Raw genomic sequence first — 22,172 nt, 5'->3', positions numbered from 1 at the left:
TGATAAAAGTCATGGGCAAAGAGTGGAGTTTAAGTTTTCACCCCATGGCATAGTTTAAGACATTACCATCCAACCTGGGAGCCATTGGTCATAAGTTGTGATGGACCACTAGAAATGTGACCAGTAGGAATTGAGATGTGCTCTTAGGTAAAATACACACCAGATCTTGAAGACTTGGTATGACAAAAAGAATGCAAATATTTCATTCATAATACTTCATATTGATAACATACTAAAATTATGATATTTACCTTATATTGGGCCATATTCTTTTGCTAGGGCTCTTCTAACAAAATACCACAAACTGAGTGGCTTAAACAACAGAAATATACTCTCTCACATTTCTGGAGGCTGGAAGTCTGAGATCAAGGTGTCTGTAGGGTTGGTTCCTCCAGAGGGCTGTGAGGAGGGATCTGTCCATGTCGCTCCCCTGGCTTCTGGGGGTTTGCTGGCAATCTTTGGCATTCCTTGCTTTGTAGAGGTATCGTCCCATCTCTGCCTTCATCTTCACATGGAATTCTTCCTGTTTCCATGTCTGTGTCCAAATTCCCCTTATTACAAAGACACCAATCATTTTGGATTAGGGGGCCGCTCTACTACCATGTAACTTTATCCTAACTTAACTAATTATATCTTCAATGACCCCGTTTCCAAATAGAGTCACGTTCTAAGCTACTGAGGATTTAATAATTAAACATATGATGAATTTTGGGGGGATATATTTCAACCCATAAGATGGGCCATATAAAACATATTAGTAAAATTAATTTCATCTGTTTCTTTCTGCTTTTTGTTGTGGCTACTAGAAACATTGACGTTATGCATTTGGCATATATTCTGTTTCTATCTTCCATTGCTTCTTTATGATACTAGCTAAGCTAACTGATTTCTGCAGGCTCTGATCTAGGACCCTTCCATACATTAAATCATTTAACACTTAAAGTAACTCTATTTAGTGAGTGTTATTGTTTGTCCTTGTTATTGAGGGGTGAAGGTGTCTGCCCAACGCCACATAGATGGTGGACAGAGTCAGCCTGTGAATGCGGGCACCCGAGCTCCAAAATCAACACTCTGACCTGCTCTAGAATAACACATATTTATAGAGCAGTAATATGTTTGGTCAGTCTTTGGAATTTTCACGATATCTGTTCCTCATATTACTGGACACTGGGTACATCTCTATTAATCTCCCCTTTTCATTTCTACTTTTTGTTGGTCTAAGCTTCAATTTTCTTGATAGCTTTTTACCTCTAGCATCCTTTACTAATCAATACCTATGTTTTTTTCCTGTTAGTCAATGTATATTTTATTATGTGCTTTATATACTTATGTATTTTTTATAGCAGAGCTATATATTTTTTGCTGCTTTAGCTTGTCTTTTGTTGTTTTTTTTTTAAAGATTTTATTTATCTGACAGAGAGACAGTGAGAGAGGGAACAAAGCAGGGGGAGTGGGAGAGGGAGAAGCAGGCTTCCTGCTGAGCAGGGAGTCCGATGCGGGGCTCGATCCCAGGACCCTGGGATCATGACCTGAGCCGAAGGCAGACGCTTAACGACTGAGCCACCCAGGCGCCCCAGCTTGTCTTTTGTTTTAAAATCTTTAGCTATTATTAGGAAACAGATATTCTGGATTTGTTGAATTCTCTTAAGAAAAAATAATACACCATATACTTTAAAATAGCTTTTATATTTGTGGTTATAAAAAGACACTCTTTGAAAAGGTCATGGCAAAAAAACAATGGAATGACTTGTGACAAAATTCAAAATACACTGTTTTTAAGGGAAAAAGAACATAAAGTCTTTTCCCTCAAAGTGAGAAAGATATTTTAAAACAAATTTGGTGGGCAATGGTGGATTTAAGTGATTTAAATTTAATGAAATATCAGGTTTCATTCTCATAAAGCTGTGCATGTATCTGTTGAAGGTGGCTGAATGGAAGGATTTGAGAAGTTTGCTTTCTTTTTTGGCTTTCTCACTTGTTACATGACCTTGCCCTTAGACAGACAGAAGGAATCAAGACAGATTGAGTAGGAGGCTAGAGAAAGCTCTTTCAACTGGTACTTTACGGACTTAACTTCTTTCCTCTGACATTAGTGCAATATCCTATTTTTCTTCCTTCTCTAGAGCTTCACCTTTGACCTCAGTATTCTTTACCTTGACTTTGAAACTCGTGCTTTATTTTGCCTTTCCTGCCTCCAGTTTTGCCCTTTGAATTTGACCTCTGCATTTCCCACTTGAGCCCAGTAGTTTGGTCTTGACTTTCATCATGCTCTTCTTGGTGAGTATTTTATACTCTGACTCCACGAGCTTGCGCCTTAAATATAGCTAGCGTTCTGATTAACCCTACCTGTGCATGTCAGTAAGAAGACCCAGACCCTGCTCCTCTTCCTGATAGTGGTACTCTTCAAGCCCTTTGTTAATGGCTACATCATGAGAATTTATGACAAAAATGATTTTGGAAATTTGTGTAAGATAGGGTGAAGCCTTGATGATCAAGGATTTCCTTATTCTATAATAGTATTTGCAATATTCTGAAGCTTTTACCTGAAAAGTGAAGTCTAGTCAATCATCCAAATTTTTGTTTCTGTATCTGGGAAACACCCAGGCCTGTCATGTGGGGCAGTAGCTCTCCAATTTTAGCAAAAAGTCACTCATAGAGCTTGTTATAATACAGACTTTTGGGCTATACCCCGGAGGAGATTCTGATTCAGTTGATCTGTGTGGGACCCACAAATTTGCACTTTTAACAAGAGCCCTGGTGATACTGATGATGTCCTTCTGAGGACCACACTTTGGATAACATTGTTGTAGACCAGACCTCCAGGTGATCGTTTGTCCTAAGTTACTTGGTAACATGTCAACAGTAGCTATTACATCAACCCCATTCACCTAAAGAAAATAAAAATAAATCAGATTATTGATAATTTTTTTGGTTTCCAAATGTTGTAGTATACATATGTATAATGAAAGAGGAATGGCTAAACTTAGCAGTGGCTTTGGTAAAAGGGTTTGCAAAGATATAGTCCAGAAATACTGTGTTAGGGAAAAAGATGGGCTCAGGATATTTGAAGCAAAGTACCTCAGAAAATGATCTTTACCCAAATTATACAACTAGTCATCTTTGCCAAAAGATTCACTTTAATACCAATTTAAAACTACTTTAAAGATTCCTGATATGGAAAAAAGTCCTCCTTATGGTTGGATGAAAACATTTTTTTAAACATTTAGGGAAGTGTGCTTTTACATTTGTTGTGATATGTAGCATTTACATCAAGATAAGTTCTGTATTTCAACTATCGATGTCATTTCTACTGTTAGAAAACTAAGTAAATATAATGACATTTACATATGGTTATCTACCTTTAGATTATGGTTATCTAAAGCCATTATTTAAATAATATAAAGTATAAATTACATTTTTTTCAATGACACAAGCAGATAAAGAACTCAAAAATCTCAATCTAACGTTTCATAAGTGACTTTATGGGTTTACTTTTCACCATCAGTGAGCTATTTATTGTGTACAGAGGACTAGTCCAGCAATCTGTTAGGTAACCTGAGACAAAAATCGTAAAACGCATCAATTCTACTTTTAATCCATGCTCATGGTATAGCGTATGCAGACCGCCACCTCTACTCTGTAAAGCAGTATGCTTCCCTGAAACAAATAATACACGTTAATAAAAAAAATTTAAAAAAATAAAGCAATATGCTTCAGCTGTTTGGAAAGGGAGAGAACAGTCATTTGAGACTAGACTAAAAGGGGGTGTACAGTTCATAAAAATAGGTGTATGTTTCTGTCAGTGTGACTGGGTGAGTGTGAGTAAAAGTGGAAAGGAATTAGGGACATCTGCAACTCAAACTAGTGATCACATCATACGTTCTGAAAATACTGGTTTTTTTTTAAATTTTCATAACTTACCCATAAAATTATCACTTGTTAAAATTAAGGGGATATTGAAGTAATGAACGAAAATATTTATAAGAGAAGTAGCAAAGTAAGGAACATAGTATAATATATGTGTGGTGTGTACACGTGTGTGTGTGTGTGTGTGTGTGTGTATCTCAAATTTACCTCTGACAGTCATTCATGTGAATGTTTACTCTGTTCTTGTGTAGGGCATATGTTTGGCAACCATATCAAGAATAAATATAAACCTCCATATAAATCATCCATGAAAAGTGCTTGTTCCTTCATGGAGAAAGTACGCCCCTGTAGGTTAACCCTGTCACTGATAGTATAACGTTCTGCATTGGAACCTCGTATTAAAATGTATGTTTCATGTCATTAAAGCAAAAGGTTATCTTTGAAGGTATTGTTTGATAGGAACCTTTAGGTCTGCTTGGAAATTGGCCTCACAGATCTCCAGCTGCAGGGGGCTGACCTGACTGAGGGCCCAGGTGCTGAGCGGTGACATCTATTATTCCATTCCTACAGAGGCCATGCCTGCGTGGGCTGCTCCCCATCAGCCATGAGTGACTGTGGCAGGGAGATTAAGTCAGGCTTGTTTCTAAGAGACACCAGAGGGACTCCTGTGACTCTTGACTTTGGCTCCTGGCTGCCATGACAGCCTTGCTGAATCTTCCTTAGATGACAGCGCTTCTCCCCAACCTTCTCTCCTTCACTGTGGGGCTTGCATCATGGTCTGAGAGCTCTCCCAGCATTTCCTGGCTCCCTCCTGATTTTCTCTTACTGGTATATCCCTCTTAAGATCCTTTCAAGTAATCCCGTATTGGCATCTGCTTTTTAGAGGACCCTGACTAACTGTATCAGTCTAAGAGTTCAGCCAGCGAAACAGAACCAGTAGGATATGTGTCTATAATGAGGAATTGGTTCATGTGATTATGGAGACTAAGTCCCATGATCTGTTCTCTATAAACTAGAGGCCCAGAAGCACTGGTGATATAGTTCTAGTCCCAGTCCAAAGGTCTGAAAGGGTGAAGGTTGACGGTAGAAGTTCCAGTCCAAGGACAGAAGACTGATGTCCCAGCTCAGCAAACAGGCAGAGAGAACATTCTCTCTTCCTCTGCCCTTTTGTTCTGTTCAGGCCCTCGGTGGATGGGTTGATGCCCATCCACCCAGGGGAGAGACATATTTTTTACCCACTCCACTGATTTAAATGTTCACCACTTTCAGAAACACCCAAATTGACACATCTAAAAATAATGTCTAACCAGATACCTGGGGACCCCTTGACCCAATCAAGTTGACCCGTAAAACTAACCATCATACCCCTCACGTCAGCACCAGGATGAAGCTGATCCTGCTGCAAGGCCATGAGCGATCCATTATGCAGATTAAGTACAACCATGAGGGATGTGAGGGCAATCTGGCTGCGACATCTTTCACCCCACTGATTGCCAGGGTTGATTCGGCTGATCTGGCTGGCTAGGCGGGTGTCCCCTTCCTCCCTCACTGATCCATGTGCATCCCTCCTGAAGCTGTGCGCTTGGTTGAAGAGGACCTTCCCCGATAGAGGACCATTCTTCAGTCAAGAGTATACAAGTAGCTGCGCTCCCCTGCTAGAACCTCCAAACAAACTCTCAAGGTCTATTTGTAGGAGAATGTAGGGTAGTCAAGCTTCCAAGACTCCAGACACATCCAAATGAGGTGCCGCACGTGGCAGTCTGCTTTTCTTAAAAAGAAAAAAAAAAAAAGTACAGCCGTGAGGGAGACCTCCTCTTCACGGTGGCCAAGGACCCTATTGTCAATGTGTGGTACTCTGTGAAAGGTGAGAGGCTGGGCACTTACATGGGCCATACTGGAGCTGTGTGGTGTGTAGACGCAGACTGGGACATCAAACATGTCCTCACCGGCTCAGCCGATAATAGCTGTCATCTCTGGGACTGTGAAACAGGGAAGCAGCTAACCCTACTGAAGACCAATTCAGCTGTTTGGACGTGTGGCTTTGACTTTGGGGGCAACATCATCATGTTCTCCACCGACAAGCAGATGGGCTACCAGTGCTTTGTGAGCTTCTTTGACCTGCGGGATCCAAGCCAGATCGACAACAATGAGCCCTACATGAAGATCCCCTGCAACAACTCCAAGATCACCAGTGCTGTTTGGGGACCCCTGGGGGAGTGCATCATCGCAGGCCATGAAGGAGGAGAGCTCAACCAGTATAGCGCCAAGTCTGGAGAGGTCCTGGTGAATGTTAAGGAGCACTCCCAGCAGATCAATGACATCCAGTTATCCAGGGACATGACCATGTTTGTCACCACCTCCAAGGACAACACAGCCAAGCTCTTTGACTCCACAACTTTTGAACACTAGAAGACTTTCTGGACACAACGTCCAGTCAACTCAGCTGCCCTCTCTCCCAACTACGACCATGTGGTGCTGGGTGGTGGTCAGGAAGCAATGGATATAACCACCACCTCCACCAGGATTGGCAAGTTTGAAGCGAGGTTCTTTCACTTGGCCTTTGAAGAAGAGTTTGGAAGAGTCAAGGGTCACTTCGGACCCATCAACAGTGTTGCCTCCCATCCTGATGGCAAGAGCTACAGCAGCGGGGGTGAAGATGGTTATGTCCACATCTACTACTTTGACCCACAGTACTTTGAATTTGAGTTTGAGGCTTAAGAAGCTTGGATCTCCATCAGGACCAGGGGAAGTTTCTGGGCCAGGGCTCACAGAAAGTTTTGGACTCTGAGTAATAAATTTGTTTGGAAATAAAAAAAAAACAACACACAAAAAAACAACTAATCATCATACCAACACACTGTCTCGGGGACAGTAAAACCATATACCAAAGAGGCATAGCAAACAAACATGAGGCCACTAATGAGGCCTGTCATTTGTTCTCTGACCACGGTGTCACTGTCAAATCAGAAAGGTGCTCACGCATTGCTGGAACCCCTCCAGCTCAAGGAGCCTTCTCTGTGAAGTCTTCCTTACATTTTTGTTCACTTAGTGGTGATTCTCTTCCGTTTGAACTTTTTGGTAAGGTTATATACTAGTAATGGAAAAGTTCCTTAGTATACACAGTGCTATTTCAATTCTAGGATGCTTCCTTTTAGCCTTTTCATTCATTTATCCAACATTTATTGCAAATTGATTTTATGTCAGGTACGATTCTAGACCCTGGGGCTATGTGTTAGACATAAAGATTTATTACGTGAGTGGCACAATTTTTCTTTCCATTAAAAGCAAAACAATACTGTCTTCAGTTGCATTTAGATAGTTTTTGTTTTTGTTTTTGTAATGAAGCAAGTTAAGTACCATTAATCTTTTTTTTTTTTTTAAAGATTTTATATATTTATTTGACAGAGAGATAGAGAGCGCAAGTAGGCAGAGAGGCAGGCAGAGGGAGAGGGAGAAGCAGGCTCTCCGCTGAGCAAGGAGCCCGATGCGGGGCTCGATCCTAGGACCTTGGGATCGTGACCTGAGCAGAAGGCAGCCTTTTAACCGACTGAGCCACCCAGGCGCCCCTGGTTAAGTACCATTTAAAAAAAACAACAAGTAAAATGTGAAATAGCCATTCTGTTATATATTAAACAATGGGAAAGTCAGCTCTATTACTTGATACATATAATTGGTTTTTCTGGATACAGATAGTGATTGAGAAGGCCTCTTAAGGTTCAGGTCACTTTTATTATTTTATTTTAAAAGTATAGTATGTTTATTATGAAAAGTAGAAAATACAGACAAGGTAACAGAGAAAAAGCGTAAGTAAATTCTCTATAATTCTAGCATCCAGAAATACTCACTGTTAACTCTGTACTGTACCTTCCAGATTTTTTACTATAAAACAAATACATGCACTTGCTCACTCATTCACACACACACACACACACACACACTCAGATATGTCATCACCATTCAGTTTTCCGTACATTTACTGAAATCTAGTCTGTGCCAGGCACCGCATAAGGACTGTGGAGACAGAGCCAAAGGAAGACATCACTCCCAACATCCTGGAACTTGACTTGCAGTATCTCTGCCGTGGTCTCTTGGGTCTGGGGAGTGACATCTGTCTGTCCTTGAGTGATATCTCTCTGCTGTCTCTGATTGGACACTCCACCTTACGTAGCTGAAGCTGGCTCCCTGTGGTTCCACATAGGTCCTCACGAATGTACAACGAGCTCACCTGCACCACAGCGTCCAGTCCGTAGGAAGTGCTGAGCCACCGGCTGCTGTTATTATACTACCGGTTGCCCCCTCTTGGTATTACTGAGAGATCATGAACTACCCTAATGTTGACCCACCCTCAGTGTTATTCACTCTGGATTATGCTGCACCTGCCCTGTGATTGTCATCAAGACTTATACTTGGAACCACGGTGAGTTGTTCTGTCCACAGCATGTCATGCAGAGCACATCTGTGCTTATCAGCAGCTCCAGAGACCTTCTGTTTACCTGAGTTGTGGCATCTTTAAGCAAGGCTGCGGAACTCCCTTATCTGCCCCACCCTGGCCCCAGTGCTCTCTCCAATGAATTTTAGTGTATTTCACATGAATTTTTTTCTTTTTTCAGAATTATCCCAAACGTATCATGTACATTTGGTGGAGTTTTTCCAGGCAGTAACACATCACCAAAAACTTAATTTTGCTGCTATTGATTACTATAGCCAGCTTTATAAAATGCATACATAGCTTTTATTAAAAAAAAAAAAACAAAACTCTTTATTTTGAAATAATTATAAACTCATGAGAGGCTGCAAAAATAGTACGTAGGGTCCCTTAAGTCCTATGCCCAGCTTCTTCCAAAGGTGACACCCCACATACTGTAGTGCAATAGCAAAACCAGAAAATTGGTTTTGGAATAATACTGTTAACTGGGCTATAGACCATAGTCAGTTTTTGTAAGTTTTCACATACACCCATGTGTGTGTGTGTGTGTGTGTGTGTGTGTGTGTGTGTGTGTGGTTCTATGCAGTTTGATCACATGTTTAGGTTTGCATAACCACCACAGCAGAGAGGGTAGAGAACTGTTCCATCATCCAAAAGGAACTCCCTTTGCTACGCCTTGTAGCTCACCTATCCCCCGACCTGAGGACCTGAGTCCCAGTCCCCACCCACCAGTCTGTTCCCGATCTTTACAGTCCTATCCTTTTAAGAATGTTAAGTACACAGGCGGTACGTAATTTGGAAATGTACTTTTTTTTTTCCGCAAAATATACCCTTTTAAAACGTACTCTTTTCTCTTGACTATATACCACAAACATCTTTCCATTAAACTTGCTTTACCCTCTTTTCATTTGTTTTTTATGTAGGAAAACAAAACAAAATTAAGCAAACAAAACAAGGCAAGACAAGATAACAAAACTTTGAAAGAAAAATAAAACTTCCTGGAGCCTGTCAAATATAATGAAGGTACTTGGTTTTCAACATGCACTCAATTAAGACCAATAAAACCATTTTTTCTTAACCTGAATGTGAAAGCAGATATTTGGTCCTAGTTACGTCTGACTACTCCATATTAGACTCCAGAGAAAGCAAATAGGAAAAGAACTATGAATGCTGGTGGCACAAAATTCTCATAAGCTTTTTAACATAGCCAAATGTCATTTGCTCTACATTGGGAAAAATATTCTTAATTTTAGTGAAATTATAAAATTTCAGGATAAAGTTGAAAAAAATCTTTCATTTAAATTTTCTTTTTTTTTTTTTTAAGATTTATTTATGTCAGAGAGAGAGAGCAGTGGAGAGAGGCAGATGGAGAGGGAGGGGGAGAATCTCAAGCGGACTCCCCGCTGAGCATGGAGCCTGATGCAGGGCTGGATCCCATGACCCTGAGATCATGACCTGAGCCGAAATCAACAGTCAGACATTCAACCGACTGAGCCACCCAGGTGCCCCTTGTTTAAGTTTTCATTTCAAAAACTATCCAGCAGTTCTCAGCCAGGACTTTCTCTTCAAAGTCATTATTAATATTGAGTGTATTTCTAACATTGCTGAATATTCAGTAAGTCATTGATATAAATTCAAGTAATTCAAATGTCAGGCTGAGTTCTCAGTAGTGATTTACATTGGCAAGAGTTTTATGGGAGTGCATTATTAGTTTGCTGACTGCCTTAATATATAAAGGTTATAAAAGAATTTTATCCAACAGTTATGAATTTTAGCATACCACCAGGTAAATATAAATACCCAAAAGAATACACGTGGCTTTCAAACTTCTGCAGAAATGGTCAGAGTGATTCAGGTTCTCAAATTATGGACACCCTCTTTTCTCATTAAATGGTGCATATAGTCTTCTCACATTCTGGATGAAAACATATCTAATAGCTTTTTTGGTCATATTATAGAATCCTGAAATTCACTTTGGTTTATCAGCATTACCTTTCCCTGCTGTATCTCTGATATCTCCACTAATACCCTGAGTTTAACTACCTGTAGTCTGGGCACTTCAACTTATGAAACCATTCATATATTTTTAAACTATCAACTTAAAAAGTTTGTCCATGTAGATACTATTGTAATTCAGATGGTGCCGACAAGAGTCTCAGAGGATGATTACATGTGGGTGTTTCACTGCCTAAGATTTGATTTTTTAATTTGCATGTTTAAGCACACAACTTTATTAGTTTCCCCAGAATCAATCAGTTGGGTATCAGATTTAAAAGAAACTGATTTATAAAATAAATGTGTTATGTTAATTATGGAATTCTAAACATGTGTTTTTATTTGGCACACTCTTCTGGTGATAGGTATGAAGTTGGCTTCTTAGGAGATGAAGTTGTGGAGAAGTTTGCTTGTTGGACAATGAATTAAAGTAAAGTGATTTGCATGATTCTTGATATTAGTTCTCAGAGTTGTGTTTGAGAACTTGGGAATGAGAAAGATGACAGATTCCTTGCTCCTATACCAGGGATTCTGATGTAGGAGGTCTTGCCTCTAGTATCTGTTACTGAGCATATTGGGATTATTCCTATGCCATTCAGCAGGGAAGCACTTCTGTAACTCGTATGCCCATCAATCTGTGCTCGCCTGCTGGTCAACTCAAAGGATGTTCCTACATAGTACTGTTCATGTTAATCAGAGATTCTTGTCCAGGGCAGTGTTGAAAACAGTTTTCTTCTTTCCCCTTTTCCCTCCTTGTGCCATTATTTTTATAAAAATTCTCATCAGTTTCCTAAGTTAAGACATCATAGATAGTTCACAACTAATTAAATTACATCTTTTATCAGATGTTGCTTTTTAAAGAGCTTTAAAGATATCATTGAAATATATAATAAACTGCACATATTTTAAATGTATGATTTGATATGTTTTGACATATGGATAAACAGGTGAAACCATCATCTATATGTAGATAGTGAACATGTCCATTCAAACAATACCCATACCCAAAAGTTTTCTTGTGTCCCTTTGTTATTCCTCCCTCCCACCCATCCTCACCCCCTTATCTTAACCATGGCTCTCTTTGCATGTTTAGTGGATCTCTTGCTGATATGTCTTAAGAAGACATTGATGAGATTTTAGAAGTGCCCTAAGATTTTGAGTTGGAAAGATTCACCTTTTAAGTTGAATGTTGGGGGATTCCTGCCATATACAGTGAAAATTACCATCACCTTTCTGTAGGGCAACATGATATATGTCTATAATTTTTAGAATTTCCACGCACTTTGGCCCAGAAATTCTACCTTGAAGAACATACAGTGTTCTGTATAGTGGAATAATATTTAGCTATTAAGATTACTTTGTAAATTGCTTATTATTGTAGAAATATATTTATATTACCCATGAAACTCAATCACTGGGCAGCATATATTTATATAATATGATCTATTAAAATATATATGTCAGGAAGGATATACTTTAGATCAACAATGTGTTTCTGTTTAATTAGGCTATGAGTATTTTAATATTTTTCTTCATTTGTTTCTACTTTTCTAATATTTATATCATGAAATATAGAAACAAAATACTGGTGAAAATTATATTTCACCTATTGAACTTTGCACAATTTCCTGGCTCTTCACAGTTTCAGGTTGATTTCTATTTTCTCTATTCTTTGTTGCTTATGGTATGCTTTTACCCCAATATTAAGGCTTAGACCCAGTTGCAGCTCAGCTTGTCTTTTGGCATTGCTTCTCCTCATAAATACTTATACAGAGAGAATCACCTGCTTCTTTTATAATGATCTCAAAGTAGTGCTTCTAGGCCTATCATTGCATCTGGTACACAGTATTGCAATGATTTCTTTACACATTTCTCGCCTATTATGGAGCTGAAATCCAGTTGATGGCACTAAATATGTCTTGTTGAATTTTGTTTGCTTCAGGGTACGTAATATGTACTTATTCAGAAACTGACAGACTGAATGAATGGCCTTCTCCATGTATCAGGTGCAAACGAGAGTGTGATATGAGAGTTGGATAATTTCAGACTGCATGATATTGAAGGCTGTAGTCATTCTTTTTTTCATTTTACAATCTCCATAAAATTAACCTGAAAAAGAATTCTGAGAATTTAAAACAAGATAGCTTATATAGTAACTGATATTTCCTCAACCAATTCTGAGATAACATACATAAGCACATTCTAAAATTTATAAACAATTTTGACCTTTCAACATAGAGCCTTCTGGAAATATGTGGAACCATATAGGAGTCATGATTAGTGAAACTGTATGTATAATGTCATTAATATATGTTTGAAAGGGATTTTCAATTTAATGTATCCATTTTATAACAAAAATGATTTGGACAGCTATATAATAAAGGGTACAGATCCCGAAGGACATTTAAAGTTTTGAAAAACAATAAATATTTTGTACTAGGCAGATTTATCAGTGTGAACTTGGCCAAGTAGAGTACAAAATATTTATTGGTTTTCTTCTTTATCACTAAATAGAATACAAAATATTGATGAGAATATCATTAACGATGAGGCCCAGAGCAGCAATAAATAAATATTCCAGTATGTTTGACTTTAGAGAAAAACCTTTTTAAAATGCCTGTCAGGGCGCCTGGGTGGCTCAGTGGGCGCCTGGGTGGCTCAGTTGGTTAAGCGACTGCCTTCGGCTCAGGTCATGATCCTGGAGTCCCTGGATCGAGTCCCGCATCGGGCTCCCTGCTCGGCAGGGAGCCTGCTTCTCCCTCTGACCCTCCCCCTTCTCATGTGCTCTCTCTCTCTCATTCTCTCTGTCTCAAATAAATAAATAAAATCTTTAAAAAAAATAAAATAAAATAAAATGCCTGTCAGCTAAAGGGTAAAATTTTAAAAATATATGGAGTTAATTGCCTGATGGAGAAAACTGCTATTTTATCAGGAGAAGATATTGTCTGGCATTCAACTCCCAGAGGAATCTCTATTTTGAGGTGAAAAAAATTATGAAGTCTCTTAACTGCACAGCACAGCAGCATGTTATTTACTAGTTCCCCTAATAAATACAAATCATAGCTGAGATCATCTCTGCATACCTGAAAATCCTTTTCGAGATCATTACGTCAGTTGAGAAATGTATTCCATAGAGTCAGCCTCCATGCATTATTCTGCCCCTTCAAACTTCACTGTGCTTTGTTTCTTCTCACTACATTTACTAACCAATTTGAAAGGCAGTATGGTCTTTTGTATTCTTTTTCCAGAAATAGCAGTAAAAGGGGCAATGTGCAGTAATTAGGACACTTAAATTGATGGCTGAATTTAAATGTCCTATTATCTTAGCTGTGTATGCTGTCTGTAGATGTTCATGTGATTTTTTGGAATAGCCTTATTGGCATCATGCATGAGTATCACCTAACGTTAAATGGCAAGCAACAATTCACCAAAAAATATTATTGAAGGATATAATCAATCATGGGATGGAAACAAAGATTACTGAGTATAGATTTGCTAATTAGGTCTATAATATGGTCTACAATATAGACCATAGCCTAATTTTCATATTATAGACCATAACCTAATTTTCACTTAACTGTCATAAAATATCCTAGGAGAACTATGTGTTGGATAGGAATGAGATTTTATTCAAAGACATTATTATAAAGATGGATAAATGTGAGGTCTTAGAAAAATATTTAATAATAACATATATATGGCAGAGAAACTCCGTATTATGAAATCATATCAGTTGTTTGGTAAAGACCTTGATGAAATCTCAAAACCTCTGCTACAACATCCATGACTCTCCCACCCATGACTGATTGGTCCATGGTCCAAAGCCAGATGAAACTCTCTCTTCTTTGTAAGTACTAATTTTTGGATAATCTCCAGAAATCCCAGTCTGTGTCTTTCCTGCCATACCTATTTAGCGTGCTTATTTATTCAACAAATGTTACTGAGTACCTGCAATATTCTAGGAAGAGTGCTAGCCTCTGGCAATATAAATCTAAATAAGGAGGGCTGGCAAACCCAGTTTAGCAAGAAAGAACTCAAGTTTGGTAGTGGAGACCTGAGAACAAATCCAGGCTCGACACCGGGTGTTATACACAAACAATGAATCATGGAACACTATATCAACAACTAATGGTGTACTGTATGGTGACTAACAAAATAAAAAAAAAAAAAAAATCCAGGCTCTACTGCTTACAGAATGTGAGATGCAGGAAAGTGGCTTTATCTCTGCATCTGGAAGTTTCTCCACTAGAAAATGGGGAGAAAAGCATCAGATACCTCACAAAGTTAGAGTGAAGCATAAATGAATTTGTATGGATGTACACACACATATTGTGTACATATACGTGTGCATGTGTATATAAACCCATTACATGTATGCATATGTATGTAGATGCCAAATAAATATATGTAAGTATATATTACATATATTATGTATGTATTAATATATATATAGTATCCTATATATAATACTCCTATACTCTTTACCATGGATGTTGGCAAACCACTGAATATTTTAAGCAAAGCTGTGTTAGTTTTAGATTTGTATTTTTGAAAGATCACACGGCAGGAGAAAGAAGGTAAATTAAAGAGGTGAGATCAGAAGTAGGGAGACAAGCTAGTTGGCTGATGTAATTGATAAGGGACAATAAAGGCTTGCACTAGGAGCGTAGCTAGGATGAAGGATCATCCAACTACATGGAGAGAGGAGAAGAGTCCAGGATGGGCGGGGGGAGTCCAGGATGATGATATTCAAAACTTTTTGGGAAACTGGGTGGATGCTGGTGCTACGAACCTGAAAGAAAAGGGTTAGCCCAGTAGTTTCCATCTGGGGTGGGGGGAATTTTACCTCCCAGGAGACATCTGGCAATGCCTGGAGATATTTTGCGTTGTTGTCTGGAGATATTTCTGATTGTCACGACATGGAGTGGGGTGGGACTTCTGTTGGCTTCTGTTGGGTAGAGGCCAAGGTTGCTGCTCAGTATCCTACCATGCACACGGCAGTCCTAACAACAGAGCATATCCCACTCCTATCACTGAGCTTGAGAAACCTGACATTGGGGAAATAGAAGCAGGGCTTGGGCACTTTGGTAGAGAAAGGAGATGTTAGACTCCGGTTTGGACATTTTGAATTTCAAGTGCCTTCAAATATGGTGATCATTCTGCTTAAGTTACATGGCTTATCAAAAATCAAGGTGGCAGGTGATGGGATAAACTTGAAAAATTGGTTGCTGCCACAAATCACAGGGCACAGATTATGTATAAACAATATAGAGAGATTCAGTTATGTGTGTATGCAGACATGATGGTTACTTTTGAACATTATCTACATATATATTTATACAGTCTGTATAAAAAAGAATAATAATGTGGCCTATGACTTCTCTAGATATTTTCATAAATTATTTAGCTATTTTATGGAATTCAGAAATGCACTATGTTTTCATGTCCTAAGAAACAACATAGGATGCATATTGTCTTCAAGAACTTTCTCTCGTTATAGAATATTTTAGAAGTTTAAATGGTCGGGGCGCCTGGGTGGCTCAAACATCTAACTCTTGATTTCAGCTCAGGTCAGGATCTCAGGGTCGTGGAATCACGCCCTGCATGGGGCTCTGTGCTCAGCATCGAGTCTGCTTGTCCCTCTCCCTCTGCTCCTCCTCCTCCTTCTCCCTCTCCCCCTCTCTCTAAAATAAATAAATAAAATCTAAAATCTTTAAAAAAAAGTTTAAATGGTCACTATACATTTAAGTTGATGATGGGCTGGACCAGAGAAAGCAAGCTGAAAGAGGTGGAAAAAGATCAGATTTGAAAGCAAAGCTTGTTTCAGTCATCACTTAAAACAAGGTTGTACCACCTCACACTTTACTTAAATTCTTCCTAAAGGGTGGACATCATACAGATTATGCAATATTGATCAATTTCAGCTGAATTTTAATAGTAAATAGAAACATAATATTGGTGTGATGATCTTATCTATAGCACATTTCTTGCTTTCATATTGCTTTGTTTTATATTTTAGGAACATTTTTTGGGGGGGTGGGGAGGAAGCTCAATCTATTCTTTTCACGATCTTTTGGTTTCCAAGATTTAATTAATAAGGCCAACTAATTCAGATAATTGATTCTTATAGCTGAAAAATTTGAGCCAATTATCCACCTAAATTGACCTTTCTGGTGTAATACTATTTGAATTGCTATACTCAGCTTATGTTTAATTATACTATCTGACTATGTTTAATTATTGTATCTGAATAATGTTTAATGAGCTCCCCTGTTTAATTACTGTTTCTGACTAACGTAAATACTCTTAAGTATCTCTGTCATTATGAGCTAAGCAACCTAAGCTCTGTGCGGTCTGTCCTCAGCCTGATGATTCTCTAGGCTCATCTTGTTCTATGGGCTCCTCTTGTATGGCCCCTGGCATTCTCTTAGTTGCCCTAATGCACACAGCTGCTTCCTATCTTGAGGCTTCACAGCTGCCATTCCCCCTTACTTCCGCTCTGGTCTTTAGGGCTCAGCCATGACAGTAACTGAAGAACGACTTCTTCTCTGGTTTTCCAGTACACTTTTCTCAGGAACATTAGCATGTCATTGTGCACTCTTCCTTAATACCAGGTATTGCAGTTGTGGTGGTGGTGGTTTTGTGACGTGTTTGTTTGATTTTATGCCACAAGCTAGACTTGTAACTCACCACTGCATACTCTACAGCATCTGTTGAATAGAAGTAAATGAATGAATAAGAATGAGTGAGTGATTCAGTCCACCACAAAAATTAAACAATAAGCTTTTAACTGCCAATATTTTATACATATGGGTTTCTAAAGCTGTGGCATTAGCACAGTGACTGAAAAAAATACAAATGTAAATAAAAATCAGGAGGTAAAAAAAAGGCACGAGTGAAATGACAGGTACAAGCCGATAGGGAGCTTGGAGAGGACTTTGGGACAATTGTGAAGGGATAACCTGTGCCATTGGCAGTCAGATTCAATATTTTTAACACTCTGGATGCCAATGAATAATAAATTAAGCTCTTGCATCTAGCATGTTAGTTCTCAAATAGCTGGGGCAGCGTCAGGCAGATGGTTGGTTTATGGTCACACAACAGAGCTCTGCTTAGATATCACCAAGCCAAAGACCCAAATGTGCCTTTGCATATTTTCAAGAATATTCATTCAGTTATGCTCTTTCTAACATGTACCATTCATTTAAATAGTGTTATGTTAAAATATGTATGAATATAGAACAAGTCTAAGAGTAGTCTGGTTCAAAGAATCTCAGTAGAAATTTATACTTAAGATCCAAAATAAACTTGCAGCCAGCAGCTAAGAAATGTTTGTCAGAGTTAGGTGAGCCTGTGTGTAGGCAGCCTCTACTATGGCCGCCGGGATCCCTGCCTCCAGGATGCACACCCTCGTGTGACGCCCTCTGCTTGAGTGTAGGCTGGACTTACTGACTCAATTCTAATGGAAAGAAGATGGCAGAAAAGATGGGCTGTCACTTTAGTGATTTGGTTATAAAAAGACTGTGGCTTTGATCTTAGGTGCTCTCCCTTGTTGTCTCTCACATCAGTCCCTCTCTGGAAAGCCAGCTGCCATGTTGTGACTGTGGCAATAGGTGCAGACCGCCCAGCGAGAACAAGCAAAGGGTATTTATTCAGGACTGGCTATGGCAAGAGAGTCTGTCACCGTTACTTAAGTGTGGGAGAGACTCAAAGGCCAGCAGAGGTGTGGGAAGCCTTGACAGAGGGTAAAAGAGGGAAGGCTTCAAGTGTTACTTGTTGGAGGCTGTTGGTATGGGGGAGCTGAAGGTGGACTAACTCGAAGTGGAGTTAGTTTTGGCCATTTGCGGCCAGTTACTACAAAGGTCGTGGTTTCACCTCCTGGGCAGATAGATGCAGAGGTTACGATTTGGCTTTCTGGACTGGTTGCTGCAGGTTGTGTTTTTATAGATGGTCTGATCATTGCCCATTTGTATATCCAGCCTCTTTTGAAGCAGTCCTGCGGAGAGACCCATATAAGTGAGCCCAGAAGCAGATTTTCAGAGGCCCACCATTAGCTATGTGACTGACCTTGGAAGCAGATCTTCATGCATGGGAGCTGTAAGATGACTGCAGTCCTGGCAGACCCCTGGATTGCAGCCCATGGGACAGCCTCAGATGAGATAACCTGGCAAAGTTGCTGTCTGATTCCTGACCAAAAGATACTGTGCAATAGTAAATGTTTATTGCGTCAGGCTCTAAATTATGGGGTGTTTTGTTATGCAGCAATAGCTAACTACTACAGATGGCAAGAATATAGTCTTTTGTCAGTCAGGTCATCAAGATATGTAGCTCAAGAACTTCAGGTGGTTTTGTCTGGGAGGCACAGGCAATTGCAATATTTCTCAGAAGGCACCATTTCTCCATAAGAAATACAAAAACAAAGAAAGAGTTAAGTCATTTTTCTTTATACCTTCTCCTCTTCTACACTCTATTTTATTTATTTTGTCTACCTTTCCCAGTAGACAAAAGCATTTGAGTTATCCTTGATTAAATAAATATTTAAACAAATATTTATTCAGTCTCTACTATGTATTAGGTACTGTTCCATCACTTAGAATACAACAGACAGAGTTACCAGCCATTGGGAAGCTTACATTCCAATGAGAAAAAGATGGTAATTCTTGTGTGGGGAGAAAGGGCAAATTATGCATCATCACATAGTATGGGATGAAGAATATGCTTTGTTGAGAGACCCTATAAGCTAAGCATGGGTCCCTCACTTCTTCTGTAACCTAGCAGGGACTACTGCTGGACGTGAAATGAGTCTGTGTTCCAGGGAATTGGTGTCACCCTCTGTTTTTTTCCCTTCTTACTGCAAGAACATGTGAACAGCTGTTTGCTATTGGAGGGACTACTTGAGTGCCCAGATCATTTGGGTAGTAGTTTAGAGTTGTTGTCTAGGAAATCCAGCTACCCAGTCCATGAAAACCTTAGAAAGTTTCAGGCATTCATTTTTTTTTTTTTAAGATTTATTTATTTATTGGGGTGGGGAAAAGGACAAAGGGAGAATGAGAGAGAACCCCAAGTAGACTCCACGCTGAGCATGGAGACTGACATAGGGTTTGATATCACGACCCCAAGATCACAACCCCAGCAGATTCCAAGAGTCAGAGTCTAACCAACTGCACCACCCAGGAGCCCCAGGCACTCATTCTAGGAGAGGAATCCACTGGGCCTGTGGAACCTGAGTTCAGAAACCCTCCAGTTAGGATTAGGGAACTCTCCAGCCCTTTGTCATGGAGCTCCCACAATCACTTTCTGACATTTTTGCTTATTGCTGTGCCCTGATAAGTCAGTCATTTCTACAATAATTTCTGTGGTACATACTATGGAAAACAAAAAAAAGAGCACATATAGAGGGCTATAGACTGCAGGGTGGGTTGTTATTTTAAATAGAGCTTCTGGAGAAAACCTCATTTGTGCAGCTTTGAAAGAGGGAGTCAGCCATGAGGACACTTGGGGGAGAGAATTTCTGGTAAGAGGAAATAGCTAGGGGAAAGGCTCTCATGAAGAATGCACTTGATGTGTTTAAAGAATGGTAAGGCTGCCAGCGTATCATGTAGAATGAGAGATGGGGAGACTAAGGAAAGAGGAAGTAAGGAAAGTAATGAGGAGTCCGATCATACAAGTCCTTGTGGGACTTTTTATGAACCTTGCTTTTTCTTTGAAGTGGGGAGCTGAGATTGGTCAGCAATAAATTAACACAGTCTTATGTTTTAGAAATTTCACCATGCTGTTGTTTTGAGCGCAGTCTAGACATGTCTGGAGTTCAGGAAAGACGTCTAGACTAGAGATATGCAGTTGGGAGTCATCAGCTCACATACAGCATTTCAAGCCAGGAGACTGGATGACATCACCAAAAAGTGAGTGTAGCTAGAGAGAAGAGGGCAGGGGCCTGGCCCTTCTAAAATTAGAAGGAGGGGTGGAAGAGAGAAGCAGCAAAGGAGCCCGAGAAGGAACGGCCAGGGAGGCAGTAGGAAAAACCAAGAAAGTGCAATGTACTGGAAATCAAGTAAAGAAAACGTATCCAGGAGCGGGGCAGACACAACTGTCAAATGCTGCACCGTGACACTTGTGATGGGGACTGAAATTCACCAGGGATTTGGCAACCAGATGGAGGTCACCTGTCACATCTACAGGAGTCAGCTTCGGTGGAGTAGTGGAGGCCGAAGCCTGACAGAAGTAACTTGTACAGAGAAATGGAAAAGAGAATTGAAGAAAACGATAATGTGTAAATCTTGAATAACTTTGATACGGGAGAACTATCACAGTAGCAACAATTGAGGGTTGCAGCTGACAGCAAAATTAAGGGTATGGAAAGAATTTAAAAATGTATATATCGAAGTAATAATTCTCTTGCAAACCCCGCAGAGAGTTGGATTATCCGGTCTTTGCCTGGTTCTATTTTCTTTTTTCTTTTTTTAACTTTTAGCCTTATTTTCTTCCACGCCTCCTGTAGTCATCTTGGGGATTTTCATCTGGTTCTGTGTTATGTGTTGGGACCTAGCATCTCACTATGTTCATTATTACCATATCACCATCCCACTATTGCCGTGCCATTTTCCTGCTTCATTGCTCCTGCCAGATCTCTCTCTCTCTCTCCAAAACATACCATTTGCAATGTCATTACTCTAGCTAGTTCCAGTGTTTAAATGCCCCCCCTCCCCAGTGCAGCTTGGCTATGGCTGTAAGCATGCTGGAACTTCAGCAACACAGAGAGAAAGATGGGTAAACCAGACTGTGAGAGCAAACTAGAATTAGATAGGGCTCACCTGCAAGATGGGGCTACTGTTGTAAAATGCACCATGTCTGGGATGTCATGGAGGGCATAGCTCCCAATCAGGATCTTCCAGGTGTCAGAGGCCTGAATTTGTAGGTAAACAATTGAAAACTTATGACTTACTCTCCCTAGTGTAGCTCAGCTTGGTATACTGAATGTTTGGTTTAGGACAACAGATGATTTTAAAGACCCACATTTTGGGGAACTGAGATTCCTAAAATTCTGCCAGGTTCATTTCTCATTGGTTTGGTTTTTATCTGCAGATGGAAGGCTTCCAGGCCAAGCATTAGTTGATTTTGTTATCTCATTCCATGCATGTACCAATATATATATGTTCATCTACATTATGAATATACCTATATATTTTCTCTACAAATATATGTGTATATTATGCTCCTATTTTTAGCATTTTTTCCTCCTGATTTTGAAACTGATTTTATTTTTTTTAAATAATATAAAATTATTAAACTTGTTGACACTAGGATCTTGCTGCTGCAAAAACAGTGTTAACCATTACTGATTCCAGGTAGATTTGTGTATACTTACTATGAACCAGGAACTGATTGTACAATTTGATGAGAAATACATTTTTATTTTTTGTAAAGAATCTCGTGTTTTATGATGAGAGATGACTTAATGCACTAATATCACACCTTATAAAACGGTGTTCTGGGGGCACCTGGGTGGCTCAGTCGTTAAGAGTCTGCCTTCGGCTCAGGTCATGATCCCAGGACACTGGGATCGAGCCCCACATTGGGCTCCCTGCTCCGCGGGAAGCCTGCTTCTTCCTCTCCCACTCCCCCTGCTTGTGTTCTTTCTCTTGCTGTGTCTCTGTCAAATAAATAAATAAAAATCTTAAAACAAAAACAAAAACAAAAAAAACCAGTGTTCTGTCTGCAATATAGTATGACTATGGCTTTTATAAATTTGGTGACATTTTAAGACATTGTAGCACACCTCAGCCAGGTTAATCATACTAGGAAAGATCAGATGCCTGTAATCACATGCTGATAGCTCAGCTCCTGTTTCAGCCGGAGGGAGATTCCTCAGAAGCTTCCTATAAAA

The 22,172-nt window shown here is 39.6% G+C and overlaps 1 protein-coding gene and 1 pseudogene across 7 annotated transcripts in view; both read left to right on the top strand.

Moving 5' to 3' along the window:
• Positions 1–22,172, top strand: part of GPC5 (glypican 5) — a 1,360,202-nt gene that overhangs the window by 214,369 nt on the left and 1,123,661 nt on the right. The window lies entirely within an intron of this gene.
• Positions 5,252–7,181, top strand: LOC116631545 (annotated as a pseudogene).

This window comes from Phoca vitulina, unplaced genomic scaffold (assembly GCF_004348235.1).
Source record: "Phoca vitulina isolate PV1807 unplaced genomic scaffold, GSC_HSeal_1.0 scaffold5, whole genome shotgun sequence".
NCBI classification, from domain to species: domain Eukaryota; kingdom Metazoa; phylum Chordata; class Mammalia; order Carnivora; family Phocidae; genus Phoca; species Phoca vitulina.
The sequence above is the reverse complement of the archived record's forward strand: the minus strand, read 5'-3'. Positions and strand labels throughout refer to the sequence as shown.